Here is a 12,960-nt window from a genome sequence, read left to right as displayed (position 1 = left end):
AGGTCACATGTATGTTAGTTTTGCTCAAAACATGTGTTAATCTTGTAAGAATGTATTTTGTGTTTAGAGTCTATGAAATGGTTGTTAGTTGCTGCAGGCATTAATCTCAATTGTAATGTCTGTGGTCCGTGCTCCAAGAAAATATGTAAATGTTGCTTTATAACTGAAAATGTTTGCTCTGAATTTGTGAACTCAGGCATGGGAATCATCGCCCCTATCCATCCCCAATGACTATCAAAATCAGATGGGCCATCAAGGATTATCACAATTGGTTAATCGCCTTATCACACCCATGGAGCAATACATGCAGAAGGCCTCCTCCCATCGCTTTGACCCCACCGAGTTACTTGCTCTCCCCCACCCTCACTCACTTTCACAAGGCTGGGGCAGGGGGTTGGGGTGCAGGAGGGGTTCAGGGTCATGGCTCTGGGAAGGGGGTCAGGGCTGGGGCTTGGGTGTAAGAGGGGGATCGGTCTGCAGGAGGGGGTATGGGGAGCTGGTTCTGAGAGGAGGCTCAGGGCTGGTTTGGGGTGCTGGCTCTGGGAGGGGAATCAGGGCTGGGGGTCGGGGTGCCGCCTCCCAGCAGGCAGCACTTACCTGTGGTGGCTCCCGGTCGGTGGCACAGCGTAGCAGGTTCCCCGCCTACCCATTAAGGCAGGTTCCCTGCCTACCCCAGCCCCACATCGCTCCCAGAAGGGGCCAACGCGTCCCTGCAGCCCCTATTTGTGGGGCCGGAAGGCAGCATGTGGCTCCTCACGCTGCCTCTCTTTGCAAGCACCACCCCTGCATCTCCCATTGGCCACAGCTCCCCATTCTCGCCCAATGGTAGCTCTGGGGGGCGGTGCTTGCAGGCAGGAGCAGCGCACGGAGGGAGACCCCTGTCCCCCTGCCTCCAGGGGCAAGCCGGCCACTGCCAGGAGTGGTGTGGGGCCGGGACAGGCAGGGGGCCTATCTTAGCGGCAGCCGCGCTGTGCCACTGGAGATCGTGATTGAGTGGGAGATGCTCTAGGATCGACCATCAGTCACAATCGACCGGTTGGTGACCACTGGTCTAAGAGGACTGTCTGTGACCCCATGGTAGGCTTGATGTAGTGACCCAGAAGTTCACATCTGTTACTGGTTTGGTGAAATCTAATTATAGAACAAAGCACCAGTTCGGGGAGTTGCTTGTTTTTCACAGTCTGCCCGGAGGTGGGCACTCAGAGCTGTGAGCCGCTCCAGACAGCATGACAGGGATGATGAGATCAAACCGTCTGACCTTCTGTAAAGCACCTGCATAGATCCCAATAAATGGAGTCTGACATAAGCCTAGCTTCCAGAAACGCATCCAGTCTAGACAGGAAGACTACAAGAGATGCAGAATGCACCATTTCCCTGGTAGTTTGGTCTGATGGTTAATCACCCTAACCGTGAAAAAGGTGGGCCTTATTTCTGATGTGAATTTGTCTGGTTACAGCTTCCAGCTGTCGACTCTTGTTCTGTCTTTCTCCATTAGATTAAAGAATCCTTCAGTAAGTGGTATGTTCTCCTTGTGAAGGAACTTATGCCCTGTAATCAAGTTACCTCTTGATCTTTCTGTTAAGATGAACAGATTCAGCATCTTAAATCTCTCACCATAAGGTTTTTATTCAAACCATGAGATCACTTTTGTGGCTTTTCTCTGCTCCCTCTCCAATTTTTGTGGGCATCAGAACTGGACACAGTATTCCAGTATCTGTCTCACCAGTGCCATATACAACAGTAAAATTTAATCCCCACTCCTACTCCCCTGTTCAAACATCTAAGGTTCGCATTAGCCTGTTTTGCCACACATGGCACTGGGAGCTCATGTTCAGGTATTTCTCCACTAGGACCCTACCTCCTTTTCAGTCACTGCTTTCCATGATACAGTCTCCTTCAGACACCTGAGACGCAGCCTTCTAACATTAGGGAAATCTTGCAATATCTCCGATACCTCTGGGAGGGAGATGAGGACTTTCTAATGGTGACCCTGGCAGGTAATTACACTGGGGAAAAGGAGGCAGAGACAGTCGGGGAGAGTATCACTCTCAGCGAGCTCCTTAAACATCTGCCCCCTCCATTAAATTGCCTGGTAACCAGGCTCAGAAGAGCATTCACAAACCACACCTGAGCAGAGAACTCCCGCGTCCTCTTTGTGTCTGCAGTTGTGCTGGCCCCAGCCCCCGGAAGGACACGCCCACAGATCGGATTCCTTCCCAGAGCAGTTCACATCGTCCAGCCAGATCTGCCCGGATCCTTCCCCGTAATAAGCAGAGACAGTTGCATTGATGGCGCGTCCGCATCCCAGTTGTTTGCAAACAACATTGGAGTCTGACAGATCCCAGAAATCATCACAGACTGTCCCCCAGCTGCCATTGTAATAAATCTCCACTCTCCCGGCACAGCGACCTGCCCCATTCACCAGTCTGATCCGCCAGCTCCCTGCAGAGATGGATCCCAGCTGTTAATATATATTTTCCTACTGAACAGAAAATGTTTGTTAGATTGGGAAATGAATCACCTGAGCAAACGACACCGACGTCCTCAGCAATTCCTGCCTGGGCTGTCTCAGACGTGGAGTTGTCACAGAGAGTCAGATGAGTCTCATTTCCTCCACATCGGACACTTTTCAGCCCCACGGGGCCTGTTCCTCGCTCAGATTTAGGGGGGTTACAAGCTTTCTCAGCAACTCCGCACTGGAGCTGCCTGCACACCACGCTGGCATCATTCATGTCCCACTGGTCATCCAGCACTCTGCCCCACACACCACGGAGGGAAATCTCCACTCTACCATCGCACCGGCTCTCTCCATTCAGCAGTCTGAGTGATTCAGAGAGACCTGGGCTCACGAGAGATGGGAAATACATTGAATAACACTCTCTGTTATACACTAGAAATAATACAGAGTGTGCATGAAATTATGGACTGTTTCTCAATAAGAAGTTATCACCCAGTGATCAGAGTGTGTCACAGAGTTAAAGGGAACCACCTCTGTCAGAAGACACTTATTTTTTGACTCTATAAGTAGAAGGTGCTGTAAGGATTGTAACACTCTGAGCTCGACAGCGGGGCTTGCTAGCAGCTGCTCTAAATGAGTGAGCGAGGGAATTCCTGCAGATTACTGATTGGGAAAATAGTCTCTCTGTGTGGTGGTGGAACGGCTGCTGAGATTTGTAGTCACTTTATCCAGGCTTAAATGCCTGGAAGCAAGTGAACGGTGTCTGCACAAGCACTTAGCAGGTGGGTCGTGAATGATTTAGGCAAGTTTGCCTTGGGGGAGTTTGGCCAATGGAAGAGCAGGGCTCATGATGGTCAGGAACAGGTTATTGTTGGTGAATTTACTTCGTTCCCTCTGATCCTTACGCAGAAGGTGGCAACTTTCTTGGTTCCCCTGAGTCCAGTGCAGGAGCTCCTAGTGTTAGATGGTTCCCGGCACTGGTGGTTCTGACTGGAGCTGTCCCCTGAAGTGTGGTGTCATCTCTGAGTCCAAGGTAAGATTCCAGCTGATCAATTCACACCACACTAAGCAGGTTGTGGGGGCGGGGGGTGAGGGGAAGAGGACATTCTCTGTTGGTGGATATTGTGACTCCCTTCGGATGTGAATCTCAATGTTTGCGTGTGTCTCAGAATCAGAGAGTCCTACAGCAAGGTGGTAAGTTAGGAATTACTGAGTCAGGCACAGGTGGAGCCAGGACAATGTGAAAAGACAACAGCAGAGTCAGTGCAGGGCACACCCACTGGCTGTGTTGAGCACAGTATGTACTAGTATGGCAACCTGACGGGTGCAGTGTGTGTGCACTGGATCCAAACAGCTCAAGGATCTTGGAACCCAAATAACATTTCAAGGCTAAGAGTGAAATCCTGGCCCCACTGAAGGCAATGCAAAAACCTCCATTGATTTCAATGGAACCAGGAGTTCACCCTAAGATTGGGCAGGAGAATGCCTGCATGCAGCCAGTGTAGTATGAGGGTAGAGAGTAGATTTGGGGTTTTCCGAGGAGGCTCATGGGTATAACTGGATACCACAGCCCCTCAGGAAGGCCACATGGTATCATGGTGGATGGAGCTCGTATGGAAGGGACCAGGTGCTTTTCCTTAGAAGGGATTCTCCTTCCAGCAATTGTAGGGAGAAATCAGCATCTTCATGTGCTGAGGAGTTCCCGCCAAGAACCAGGGTCTGGGCTGGGTAGCTAGTTAGGAGAGGCAGGGCAGGGCTGCAGGGAATTTAGTTAGGAATGTCAGTAGCAGCCTCTGTAAGAAGTATGAGAACTGCGAGGTTTTTTTCCTCAAGGGTACAAAGGTATTAGTTGTAAAGAGGAGAGTAGACGTCTGTTGAGAGGTCTGGGCAGGGCCACATAGGCTTAGTCATGGTGTGTAACAGCACCAGTGACTCTGGGCTCTGTGGGGGACAGTCCTGGAAGCTACGTGCCCATTATTAGGAAGAAGGTTGAAATCCAGGGCTTCTGCAGTAGGTTTCTCTTTAAAGATCCCAGTTCCAGTCAGGCAAGGAGCCCTATGGAGACTCTGTACATGGATCTGAAGATGGGACAGAGAGGGGAGCTGAAACTTCACTAAGCAGGAGGGGTCCCTGTGGTGAGGGGAGAAGCAGATGATCACAATGGCCTTTTTGGGTCTTAAAACTCTACGGATCTATAGACCCATAACACAGGCTCCATTTAGCCACAAGGGAACCAGATTGGCTGGCCACTAAAATTAATTTTCTAGTGAATTATTTTCCCGCAGGACCCTGGCCACTTTCAGTGCCCAGGATGGATAAATCGGGGTTGTGCAGCATCAGGCTGTTGCTTGTATGGCCCCTGCCTCATTCACTTTAGAAACTGGAAGGCCTGAAGAGAACAAGCAGGGGAGCGCAGGAAGAACTAGGATGCTCTTGTTAAGAGCAGTGACCGTCATTCAGTCGAGCTCAGTTCTGTTCCTGTTTCTGCCGCAGACTTCACAGGTGATGCTGAGCAGGTCTCTGAAGCCAATTTTTATGGGGTCTGATTTGCAGAAGTACTGAGTATTCACAACTGCTGCTCGGGTCAAGACAAGGTGTGGCTGCTCCGCTCTTCTACAGTCAGGCAACATGATCGGCTGGAACGAGCACAGGGCTGCGAGTCAAAATATTCAGCTTTATCCTGGCTCCGCGGCTGGCTCATTGGGTGGCCTTGGGCATGTCACTTTGCTTTTCTCTCTCGGTTTCACCAGCTGTAAAATAGAGCTTTGGAGTTTGGTGAGGGTTTATCAATGTCTGGACAGTACTTTGAACACATAAAGCTCTACAGAAATGGTGAGCACTCTGAAGAATCAGGCCCTGAGGCTTTCAGGTTGGTGCCCAATCATCCCAAATAAGTAGCAAGTTTGGAAGTTTGGCTTTAATCATTGTATGTAACATTTTCAAAAGCAGCTAAATGATGTCGGAGCCGAAGTGCCATTTTCAGCAGTGATTTAGGCTACAAGAAGGTGAAGTCTCCAGGGTTCTTGGGCTCCTACATCACTGGAGAAAATGGGATTTAAGTCCCTAAGTCACTTAGGCACTTTTGAAAATGTTATTCTTGGGCTTCTAAGTGCCTACGTCACTTTTGAAATGGCATTATAACAGTCTGCTCTCTCCCAGTGGTGTTGTGAAGACAAATTCACTAATGCTTGTAGTGCACTCTGATACTACGGTGAGGAGACCACGGAAAAGCCCATGAAGAAATGAAGAATTCTGTACTCAGTGCAGTGTTTGTACGGTCTGTAGAGCGAATAAGGCCCTGGGTCACAGGTTGAATGATGAGGATAAAAACAAAGATTCTCCAGCTCCTCCATCCCCTGAGCACCATCCTCCCACGGCACTGAAGGAGGCAGGAGCTGGTGGGATGGAGAGGAATAACAGGACGTGTGCATGCAATTAGACTGTGTCATAATGTAGATGAACAGGGGGGGCTGAATGAACATTGCACGGGTAATCTTAATTCTGATATTTCCTAATTCTTGTGCCTTTGGCTTTGACTAATAACACTGTTTAATTTGTTAACGTTTTTATGTGAGGTAAATATTAGAGCTGGTTGACAACCCAACATTCTCCCTGCTAAGTACTGTGTGGTCATGCAGGATTTCAGCTTCCAAACACACCCGAGAGACTGGCATGCGGAAATGGAAGGAGCATTTTTGTTTAGATTCTAACGAAAACGTTGATTCATTTTAACTTTTCGAAAATGCAAAAATCAATTTTCCTTTTCATATTTGGGTTTACAGGTTTTCCCCCTTTCTCCCCCTTTCTGCTTTTTCATCTTTTCTGCCACTGTAAAAAATTGGCAAAAATCAAGAAAAGTGTAAGAAAGCTGGCTGGGGTGGGGAATCTTTCTGAGGTTTTTTCAACTGCAAAGGTGTGAACAAGTTAGAAAAAAACCAAAGTGAGATAAAGTGCTACTTTCTCTGTGGCAAGCTCCCAAAAATACCCTCAGGAACTCAAGTGAGAGAAGAGAAAAGTTTATTTTCCGCAGTTTCTAATTCAGCCAAACCTGGAAGGGATTTCCCTGCACTAGGGCAGGGCACTTCCCTGGCCCCAGCACTGATCCCTTGCCAAATTGCAAAGGCCTGCTGCAGACAATGAAGGCATACAATCTTCTCAAGAGCTGGTGGTATGAGTATTTGATCAGAGAAAGTGTGATGTAACCTCCATCTTGGGAATTGCTAGTAGCTCCCCCTCTAATTACTACAGCAGTGATTTGGAGAAGGATGAGAACAGTGAATCGGTGACATTTATGAAACCCGAAGGACAAAGGGCTGCCCCTGCTCCACTGCCCGGCGGAAGGACAGAGTTGCTGATGTTTTTACTGGAGAATCCAGGGCATTACTGGGTCATCACTGTTCTTTTTGTGGTCATGTTTACTTTAATTTTATTTTTAATACATTTACCATTATTATACGTGGTTTAGAATCTAGCTCCCTCTCCCCTTGCTGTGCCCTGAGGTTTCCCCGCTCTAGGGTCAGTGTCACACACTGAGGGGCCAGTGCCATTAATCCAGCATTACACTTACCTGAGCAAACCACACCGGCATCATTGTTGTGGGAGCACTGAGAGGCTCCCAGGGCAGTAACAGGGCAATGGCCCAAATGGAGTTCAGTCCCTTTACAGTGAAATGTGTCTGTCCAGACAGAGCCAGTTCCCTTCCCAAAATACCCTCCTCCTGGGGTTGATACAGCGAAGCCACAGTCGAGCTGACGACAGAGAACGTTGGCATCCGGTAAATCCCAGCGTGAGTCACAGAGGGTTCCCCAGGCACCAAGAACCTGGATCTCCACCCTCCCTGAGCACGCTGTGCTGCCGTTCACCAGACGGAACCCTGTGTGCCCAGGGGAGAAGGGAGAAGGGGTTTAGAGAGGGAGCCTTGGAGCTATTTTATACCAAACAGTTAAAGAAAGGAAAGTCAGGGGGGATTTGATCTGATTCTATTTATCTTGGATCATTTGTGTTTTACGAGAAGCTGGTGCCATCCTATTACCCTAGCTCTCTACACAGTGAGATCTGTATATTGCTTCACCCTAATCTAGAATTCACATCACTGGGATTTTAAAAACCTTGCATTGAATTTTTACGTGAGCATATGGCTCCAGCATCATTTGCATGTGAGCAGGTCTGACTGATGTGCGATATCTGGGGACAGTACGCATGGTGGGACTCATTCCCCGCACACCGGAATGCTTCAATCCACATTGGTCCATGTCCTTCTCCAAAGTGAGCTCCTCCTGGGATAGACAGAGCTGTTCCACATTGTAGTTCATTACAGATAACGCTGGCGGCTTTGAGATCAAAGTGGGCATCACAGACTGTGCTCCATGTTTCTCCATCTCTTATTTCCACACGTCCGGAACAGGCACTATGCCCTCCAACCAGCCGGGGCTTAATGTGTCATAGAAATTTAATGAAGGCAGGAATTTACAAAGGGGCCTCAGGGAGTTAGATGCTCGACAGCCATAACATTTTGCCTGAACCCCAATCGTGGCTGAGTGGCAAAATGCAGGCCACAATTAGAAATAAAAAAGCAATATATAACAAATGGAAAACAGTGGTATTACATAACAATTAATATACATTAGATGTTATAATGTGTTGAAAATTGATAAGGGAAGCTAATGATATCAGGGAAAAAATCATGGGTTGCTGCACTAAGGAGATTCACAAGGCATTTTTATACTAGGAACAAACAAAAAATCCTAACAGTGGTGGAGTTCCACTGCAAATCAAGATGGTAAAATTGTTAACAACGATGAAGAAAAGGCAGAAGTATTCAATAAATATTTCTGATTTTGAATAGAAACAGGATGTATCATATTATGTGAAAAGGATAAACTACTCTTCAGTCCATTGGTAACTCAGGAGGAAGTTAAACAGCCTTTACTATTTTTATATCAGCAGGCCTCAAGAGCTGATAAAACCACAGAATAAGAGAAGTGTAGGGTTGGAAGGAACCTCAAGAGGTGATCTAGTCCATCTCCTCACACCAAGGGAGGTTTAAATATACCTAGGCCACCCCGACAGATGTTTGTCTAACTTTTTGTGCAAAGTCACCAATGATGGGGATTACACAACCTCCCTACATACCCTGTTCCAGTCCTTAATTATCCCTATAGTTCAAAACTTTTTTCTAATATCTAATCTGAATCTCATTTGCTGCAATCTAAAATGATTGTTGAGTCCTACCCTTGGTGGATGTGGACAACAGTTAACAAACAATCTTTCAGTTATTTGAAGACTGTTATCAGTTCACCTCTCAGTCTGCTCTTCTCTAAACTAAAAATGTCCAATTCTTTCAACATTTCCTCATAGATCATGTTTTCTAAACCTCTTACTCTGTTTGTTGCTCTCCTCTGGACGTTCTCCAATTTGTCCTTATCTTTTTTAAACAATGATGAGCAAAAATGGACACAGTACTCCAGCTGAGACCACACCATTGCTAAGTAGAGAGGGACAATTACCTCCTGTGTATTACATATAACATTCTTGTTAATATAATTCAGAATGACATTTCTCTTTTTCACAAGAGGATCACAACTTTTCAGATTGTGATCCACTATAACTCCGAGATCATTTTCTGCAGAACTGCTACCTAGAGAGTTATTCCCCATTTTTTTTTATTTGATTTTTCCTTCCTAAGTCTCATACCTTGCACTTGTCTTTACTGAATTTCAATTTGCTGATTTTGGAGCAATTCTCCAGTTTATCAAGATCATTTTGATTTTCAACCCTTCCTTCCCAAGAGCTTGCGACCCCTCTCAGCTTCGTGTCACCCACAAATTGTGTCCTAGTATTCTCTACTCCATCAACCAAGTCACTTATGAAAATATTGACGAGTACTGAACCCAGGACAGTGTTATTTTTTATTTATCCACAGGAACACAGAAATCACAGAGAAAAGAATAAAGCAACTGAAGACCTACAGGCCTATGTCTTACCTAAAGCTCAGCTTTTCCCTCAAAACCCAGGCTGACTCAGCTTATCCAAGGAACCCCTGCTCCTGGAGACTGTGTTATAGTCTCCCTCCCTACAGAACCTGCCTCACCCCCTCTGTTCCTCAGGGCTCCCCTGTTAACAATTCCCAAGCTCTCTGTTTAAGATTTCTCATCTCAGGGGCCCATCCCAAGGAAGGGGACTTGTGCACAGCTTGGGCAGATGCAAAAGTTCCAAAGCCCTGACACCTGTATTGTTAGTTAAATACCAGTAACTGGGTTCTATGAAACCATTGTCTGCCGTCCTGGGACATGTGGGGAGCTCAGACGGGGGTTACCCTTTGAACCCCTGAAGGAAATGTGAAAATAGCAGTAAAAGGAACTGAGGTGCACGTAATAGTCACAGAAATACAGATATAGCCCATGTTGTTTGCAGGGGTCATAGTAGACAAAGAACTGAACGTGAGCTCCCAGTGTGATGCTGCTGCAAAAACGGCGAAGGTGATCCTTGGATGTAGAAAGAGGGGAGCAATGAGGACAGCTGGCTGAAATGCAGGATTTCCAGTGTACAGGAAATGTCACTATTTTAAAATTTCCTGCAAATTGGAAATCCGGCTAAAATTTTGTTTTGGAAATTCCAACCCACGGTGTATCCAACTTTGAAATTTGCTCCCAGGAACCCCAACAGATGCGGAGTGACACTGACATTCTTGTCAGTTTCACCACTGTTAACATCAGGACAAGCATGTCAATTTCTCAGAGCCACTGCTGGCTCTGGGGCAGCCTCATCATGTGGCCTGCCCTGGACTGGGAACCCCTGAGCTTCCAGACTCCTTGGCCAGCTGGCAGCCAAAATAGGCAAATAGCCCAGTCCGGGACATTCTGCAAGGCAGGGCTGCCCCGAGCCACAGACCCTAGGACACCAGAATCCATCCCGGGACTTCCAGGATCCCTGATGCAGACCCTGGAGCCGAGCCTTGGTTAGAGCTGGGGCTCCCAGGGCTTGCAGGTTCCTATCCCATGGCAGAGAGCCTGAAAGCATTGGCAGGGCTTCCCTGGAGCCCACACCCTAGAAAGACTAGGGTCTCCAATTTTGGGGCAATCTGTATGGTGGGGCTGCCCCAGAGCTGCAGATCATAGAAGACTGGAGTACCCAGCCCCGGGACAATCTGCATGACAGGACAAACAGAAGCCCCCAGGGAACCTGGCAGGGAACCATGGATATTTCCACCAGATCGTGCTTGTGGTTTCGAGAAAGTTCATTGAACCCCAGTTCACTTTCATGATAAATGTTGAGTTCAACAAACTGGCATTTTCCAATGAAACTCTAGTTTGCCAGATAATTTCCAACGAGCTCCAGTAGGGAGGTGATTTTTCCTCTGTGTACAGCACCGTGGAGACAGATACTGCATCTGCTTTTAGTGTCCACATTGTAAGAAGGATGTTAAAAAATTGGAATGGGTGCAGAGAAGATCCACAATAATGATTCCAGGGCTTCAAAATGTGCCCTGCAGTGAGAGATTTAAGGAGGTCAATCTGTTTAGCTTATCAAAAAGATGACCGAGACGTGTCTTGATTTCAGTGTTTAGATATTTTCACATGGACAAAACACTGCATAGTAAAGGTCTTCTCAATCTAGTGGGGAAAGGCATAACAAGAACCAATGGATGGAAGTTAAAGACAGACACATTCCTATTAGAGGCAAGGCATGCATGTTTCCAGTACTACTGATGAAACATTGGAACAAACTACCAAAAGAAGCAGAACATTCTCCACCTCCTGAAGTATTCAGAACAAAATTGGGTGCCTTTCTGGAAGATATGCTTCAGCCAAAAACAAGTTCAGATGAAGTACAGGAGTAATTCGTTTAAATTCTATTGTTTTTGTTTCCCAGGAGGTCAGACTAGATCTAATGCTCCCTTCTGTCCTTAAAATCTATACAGCTATGAATCAGAAAGAAAGTTAACGTTTACAGAGTGAAGCACTCAGACATTCAGAATGCCAGACTTGTACTTGCCTGTGAAACCTTCATTAGCCCCTTTTGTGACTGTGCGTGCGGGTCCATTGTCCAGAGCATGAACCTGGCAAAGGCATGGTTGGTGTTGCAAAACCACAAACACTCATGAGAAGTGCTCGGCACTGGCACTTGCATAAACACCTTCCAGAAGGGTGGGACCAGAACCCCTGAGACAGGGTTATGGTGTAAACACACTCCCCAAAGATGGTGAAAGGGAAAAATTACTCCCTCCGAAAGATAAGGTCAGGGTGACAGGGTGATGGATAGAGATGTTTTGGTCAAACCAACATGGACAAGGTCAAGGGTGGTTACTAGCCACATCAGAGGGGGAATGTGTAACTTGATTTTATCACAGTACAAAAGACAGGTCACGGGGGCGGGTGTCTTTTTCTGGCCTGGGTGCAGGGGGTGAGTGGGGAGTGGAAAGTCTCGCCACTCACTGAGCCAAGCCCATGGTAAGGGGCCTACATGTGCCAGTGTAACTGTAGACGTTGATCCGGGGAGCTAGTACCGTCCTTCGTCAGCAATAAACCTGAACGAGGGCCTTTGCCACTGAACCGAGTCTGTGGTCTTCTTAGGCAGTTTGGTCAAGGCCTGCTGCGTCAGCTGTCTGCGCAGAGCTGAAAACACACACAGCCAACAGCTGACAACACTGGGGAGGTAGGGAAGTGTTATTATCTCCATTTTACACATGGAGAACCAAAGCCCAGAGACACTCTATGGCCAAAATTATCAAAAGTGTCCAGTGATTTTGGGTGCCCAACCTGAGATACTCATGTCCTGGCTTTTGAGAGGACTTAGGCTTGTGCAGCACAGCTCCCACTGCCTTCAGTTTAGAGCTGTGGGTGCTCAGCACTTCTTCAGCTCAGATGTGCATGGTCTCAAGGGGGCCACCCATAAAATGAGGTACAGACAATTAATGACCACCTGTGAAACATTTGGTTGAAGTGACTTGCCAAGCATCACATAGGAACTCTGTGGCAGAGGCAGGGATAGACTCTAATTCTCCAGGGCACCATTCAGCTGCCTTAACAAGAGACCCTCCTTTCTCCTTCTGCAATCCCCTGCCTCACACACAGCACACTTCACAGCGTCTGCAACAAATGAGGCAGGGGTCCTGTAGACAACAGCCTCCTTCACTCCACAACCCTGAGTCAGAGCACTGTCAGTTCTGTGTGCTGAATGAAGCAGGGGTCCTGTGGAGAAAATAGCAAGTTATCCTGTCATGAAAGACTGAATCTTAACGCATACGTAAAGATGGGCCAAAATAGAGCTGCAAAGACAACTTTAATTCTGCTATTTCCTTATTCTTTATCCCTGAACTTTGCAAACTGAATGTTCCTTAAAAGTAATGGAACGTTTTAAGGTTTTAAAAAAGCAAACTGAAAAAACGGAAGATCAGTGCCACTGTGTCGATGCAGCGCCGCCGATTGGGCACGTCTGGTGAAGACGGGTGACGTCGAGGGGAGAAAGCCCTCCAGTCGCGTAGCTGGGGGGGGGGCGGGGCA

The 12,960-nt window shown here is 47.4% G+C and overlaps 1 pseudogene; it reads right to left on the bottom strand.

Moving 5' to 3' along the window:
• Positions 1-12,960, bottom strand: part of LOC144268954 (antigen WC1.1-like) — a 47,268-nt pseudogene that overhangs the window by 14,157 nt on the left and 20,151 nt on the right.

The sequence above is a fragment of the Eretmochelys imbricata genome, chromosome 1, assembly GCF_965152235.1.
Source record: "Eretmochelys imbricata isolate rEreImb1 chromosome 1, rEreImb1.hap1, whole genome shotgun sequence".
Classification (NCBI taxonomy): Eukaryota; Metazoa; Chordata; order Testudines; family Cheloniidae; genus Eretmochelys; species Eretmochelys imbricata.
The sequence above is the reverse complement of the archived record's forward strand: the minus strand, read 5'-3'. Positions and strand labels throughout refer to the sequence as shown.